At 42.7% G+C, this 5,431-nt stretch overlaps 1 non-coding gene across 1 annotated transcript; it reads right to left on the bottom strand.

The window, feature by feature from the left end:
* Positions 1–4,842: 4,842 nt before the first annotated feature.
* On the bottom strand, positions 4,843–4,915 carry TRNAC-GCA. Its single transcript has one exon. It is a non-coding gene; the product is annotated as a tRNA-Cys (tRNA).
* Between the last annotated feature and the right edge of the window lie 516 nt (positions 4,916–5,431).

The raw sequence follows: 5,431 nt of genomic DNA, 5'->3' as shown, positions 1-5,431 counted from the left end.
GCAGGCTGATTCTTTACCTGCTGATCCACGTTGGAAGCCCACAGTCACTATAGGGTCTAGATTTAATAACACCAGAAGGAAAAGAGTCAGGTGTAAATTGCTAAGTGCTATTCTAGCTGAGTGTTTAGTATGTTCAGTACATTTCTTAGGCCATGGGAAATTCTTTTTCACTCAAATGGATTTTCTCCTCTTATTTTTGTTTCTGACTTCTCTCACTATTTTAAATTCAGGTGATTCAAAGTTTCCTTTTTCATTTTTTGAGCAAAATGAAGCTAAAAAGAGGGTTTTGTGTGTTTACTTTTTTGTTACCTAATCCTATACTTCTTTCTTGTGTAATGAAGAAATCTTTGATTTCATGAAGAATGATGTATGCCAATTTAGCCTAAGCTTGGTCAGTTCTTTTTCCGAGTCTTGCCCTGGAATAAGTACTTTGTTTTTAAGTATTGCTGGGCCAGTTCAGTCTCTTAATGGCCTTCTAATGGTGTTGAAAAAAGAATCTCATTTATAAAATTTGAAAGTTAAAAATAATGCTGATAGGCATTCACTGGTTTAATAATCCACCCCCAAAGCAAATTAGTCAGCAGGTATTAAACTTATTACTTGTCATTAAAGTTTTAATTTCCTTAACATAGTTACATAGAACATCAATATAAACGTCTAATTTTAATACTTAGCTAGATATATGCTTTATTAGGTTTTCTTATTAATGCTTTCTATATTGTAGTTTAATCTTCCACAAGTATGTTCCTCTTTCTATTTTGATTCTAATTGCTTCTGATACCTCTTTACCTGTCATACCTATTGAAAGAGCTTCCCAAGTGGCTCAGTGGTAAAGAATCTGCCTGCTAATGAGGGAGATGTGGGTTCAATCCCCGAGTCAGGAAGATCCCCTGGAGAAAGAAATGGTGACCCATTCCAGTATTCTTGCCTGGGAAATCCACTGGACAGAGGAGCCTGGCAGGCAACAGTCCGTGGGGTTGCAGAGTCGGACATGACAGAGTGTCCATGCGTGCCTGTTGTAACCGGCAGTGGCCTGAATGTGATAGGCATCCAGTGTGTTTGCTGGGCCCACTGAGAAGCTTGTGCAGAGAAACAAGTTGTGCTGTATATTCAGAATATCTTTTTCCTGCCACCAGAGATTGTTTCCTAGTCGTTTTGTTTGAGCAGCTTGTGAAAATCTTGGTGTATATGATAGGATAACAGAAATAGAAAAGTGTAAACCCTGGGATGCTCTCTTGTGGAGTTTTAAAAACTTACCAAAAGCATTCTTTTATGGGGAAAAAAAAAGTAGAAACTAATTTTCATTCCATCCTCTAGGACAGAGTTTCTCAACCTCAGGAAAATTGCCCTCCGGTCCAGATCATTCCTGGTTGTGGAGGGTGGTCTGTGAGCCATAGGAATTTATCCATGAGATGGCAGTAGCCGATGTGACAGCCAGAAATGTTTGTTGACATTGGCACATGTCCTCTGGGGTGGGGGGTGGGGAGAAGTCACCTCACTGGAGAACCACTGTTCAAGAGTGATGTCCACACTGGGATTGTCTTTGAGACAAAGAGTCAGGTGAAAGCACAGAGATTCTTGGTGCTGCGTTGTGTTGCTGATATTTGAGGAAAGCTCTCCCAGTCTTCATGAATCCCAGTCGTGGGGCAGAATGAACCCCCAAAGTGTAGCTGTGTCTACGCTGCCCTCCTTCCTTCTTTCATCTCAAGGGGGCGCTATCGAGGGCTCCAGGCCAAACCTATGTCCTGGGTGTTGTCGGAGCTGTTTTCCCAGGGCTCCCCTGACTGCAGAACCTCTGGCTTGTTCCAGAACAGGCTGCTTTTTCCATACCTATGTTGGGTGTCTGAACTGGGGCTCATCTCTAGGAAAAATACCCTGGAATTGTATTTTCTTTTGTCACGGAAGCATGGAAGAAGAGCCATCAGACATAGCAACAAAGCTATTAAGAGTGTCTATGACATTCTGGAGTTCCTTTCTCTCTGCTTGTCAAATGTGACTTTTTTTTCTCTCTGGTCCCCAAGTTCTATACTGGCAAGATGAGGGTTTAACCATTGGGCAGGGTTGATACCACTCATCCACAGGACGCTTGAACAGACCACTTCTCAGTGATCAAGTCTGCCAAGCCTCTGGACTGGGGGTGGGGGAGGAAGTGTCAAGGGTGCAGCTGAAAGTCTGAAGAGCTGCCAATCAAGAGAACATTTGCAGAGGTTCCCCACTGACCCAGATACTCTGCTATCTTGAAAGCTTTATCTTCTAAGAGAATGTTGGCTAACAGCTTTCCTTTTATTCCTGTTTCTGTTTTGAAAGAATAACAAATACACTTAATTCTTCACCAAATCTTCAGCAAATGCCTTTTAATCCAACACAATGGTAGTTATTTTAAGAAAGCTGGCAAAGAAGGACAGAGGCAGTTTTCTATTTTTCAGTCTGGGCTTTTCCCCTTGTACAGAAGCACTTGATCACATTTAATCTTGGCGTGCACTAACCACATTAACTTTGTTTGCATAGAACTGATATCACTGCCTTTCCCTCTTTTAGTCTTTTTTTCTTTTTCATCTCCCCAGAAAGCCTTACAATTTAAATAACAAGTTAAAATACATGCACATACACTCAGGAGATTAATAAATACCGTGTATCTTTGTTCACTGTAACTTCTGGGACTTGATTCCACACCCAAGCTGTGTTTGTTGAAGGAAGAAGTGATTTGTCAAAGCACTGTGTATACATGAAAAGAAAAAGCTCAGGAAAAGATCTGAATAAAATGATACCTTGCAGAGGGTGGAGACTGGCTGCTAGGTGCAAAATGACTGTGGTCTTCTTTGCCCAGCAAAGGTGTTGAGGATTCTGTTCTCTAGAGATCAGAACAATCTAGAGATGGGTGATCTATGTTACCAAAAGGATGGGTCCTCTGCACATCTCAGGTGGGGCTTCCTCTGGTTTTTATCAGCCATTGAAGACCAGAATTTATGAACAAGCTCCTTGACGCATCTGCAGCTCTGAGTTTAGTCTTCTCATCTCCCCGATCCACCCCATTCCTTTTTTTAATACATTATTATTGTGAAAATGTTCTAGGTTTAGGGAAAAGGTGAACAGATAATGCAGGGTTCTGGTCTAACCTTCACCCAGTTTCCTCTGGTGTCAGCATATTACATGACTTTGGAACTTTTACCTCATTTTCAGAGTTCATTTCCCTTTCCACTCCAAAGGAAACCACAGATTTGCTTTCTGATCACAGTAATGCTGAGAATAAATAAGATACTTAGTATTTCATCCATTGCTTAATCATTTCCAACTGGAGTTTTCTCTGCATCATTTTAAGAAGTGAAATTCTGTATTCAAGTTTATTCTCATATGGGCAAACTGGTGTAAAACAGGGAGATGATTTTCTTAAAGAAGAGCAAGCAGGAATTAGACCAAACCTTATCTGCCTCTTTGCTTTTATTGTTGCTCAGTCACTCAGTTGCATCTGACTCTTTTGTGACCCCAGGACTGTAGCCTGCCAGGCTCCTCTGTCCATGTTTCTCAGGCAAGAATACTGAAGTGGGTTGCCATTTCCTCCTCCAGAGGATCTTCCCGACCCAGGGATTGGACCCATATCTCTTGGATCTCCTGCATTGGCAGGCAGATACGTTACCACTGAACCACTGGGAAGCCCTCTCCTGCTTTTAGATCTAGAGTAACACTGATGGATTAAATCATCTCTACTTTCTGAAAATTCTTCAGTGATTTTCTTCAGTGTGTGTGTGTTAGTTGTGTCCGACTCTTTGTGACCCCATAGACTGTAGCCCATGGGGGCTCCTCTGTCCATAGAATTCTCCAGGCAAGAATACTGGAGTGGGTTGCCATGCCCTCCTCCAGGGGATCTTCCCAACCCAGGGATCGAACCCGCTTCTCTTAACATTTCCTACCTTGAGTCAGGAGGGTTCTTTATCACTAGCGCCACCTGGGAAGCCCAATGTCTAGTACACAGTAATTATAAATAATACTGGTTTATCAAGATCTATTTCTTGATGTGGAAGTATAAGTCATGAAGCCTCTAGAAAACCCTGGGTGGCAGATTTATTTGGCTAAAAAAGTGATTACAAGGAATTAGAAAAAGACTGAACTGGGAAAGTCCTCTCTGTGATGATTAGACTCCAAGGAAGTCATGCATGTCTCTTGGTCATCATCATCTTTTAGGCCCTGAGACATGTGGGATCTTAGTTCCCAACCATGGATTGGACCTGGGCTCCCTGCAATGGAAGTGCGGAGTCTTAAACACTGGACCACCAGGAAAGTCCCTCTTTGTCCTCTTGAAGCTGCTGAAATAAGGGCACAGGTGAGAGATGGCCATTGTCAAGGAACTGTCCTTTTTCACCACATGATACTGCTTTTTAGGACAAGGAGGGAAAAGTTTTCAGGAAGCACTTGGGTCATGAGCATGTTCCATTTCACTGTGAGGTCATTCTCTGTTTCAGATCCAGGTTCTGCGTATCAGAGACCAGGGTGTGGACTTTGCTAGCTTGTTCTCACTTTGTGCAGATGCATTGTCCCTCCCCTTTCTCTCCTCCTCTTCCGCCTGTCCACTCCTCAGCGCGTCCCTCTGAAAGATCTTGTTTGTATGTCTAAGTGAAAAACTCTAGGTTAAATGAGAGAACCCCACTAGGGAGGAAAGATGGAATTATGGATATCCAGGGGGCTCAGATTTTCTCCATACCAGCTTGAAAAAAGTGAAAGTGAAGTTGCTCAGTTGTGTCCAACTCTTTATGACCCCATGGACTGTAGCCTACCAGGCTTCTCTGTCCATGGAATTTTCCAGGCAAGAATACTGGAGTGGGTTGCCATTTCCTTCTCTAGGGGATCTTTCCTGACCCAGGGATCAAACCTGGGTCTCCTGCATTGCAGGCAGATGCTTTACCATCTGAGCCATCAGGAAAGCCCCCATAACCGCTTGACTGTAGTTAATACAATGATTGTCTCTTCTAATCCTGGGGAGGAGGCTTAAATCAATAGGAATAGTGTATGGAAATCAACTTTCCCTCATCACAAACTGTGTCTCATCCAGGAGAAGAGCGGAACCAGTGTACTGTAGACTTGCATGCTTTTCAAAGGAAAACAAAGCAGAAACCTCAACTTACCATTCCTTTCAAGGAGCTTTCATTGAATAAATTTTGACAGAACATTCTCATTTCACATTGTATCACGAAATTATCACACCCATCTCGTATCCTATAGAAATCCATACAAAAACAGAAGGTGGTACGGTAGCAAACTTTTGCTCAACTCAAAAGGAGATAGCATCACTCAATGGACATGAGTTGGAGCAAACTCTTAAGAGATAGTGAAGGACGGGGAAGCCTGGCGTGCTGCAGTCTAGGGGCTTGCAAAGAGTCAGACAGGACTAGGCAACTGAACAACAACAAAAAGAGATAGAGGATTGGGCATGAGCTTG

Source organism: Cervus canadensis, chromosome 10 (genome assembly GCF_019320065.1).
Source record: "Cervus canadensis isolate Bull #8, Minnesota chromosome 10, ASM1932006v1, whole genome shotgun sequence".
NCBI lineage: Eukaryota > Metazoa > Chordata > Mammalia > Artiodactyla > Cervidae > Cervus > Cervus canadensis.
This window is presented reverse-complemented; position numbering and strand designations above follow the sequence as displayed.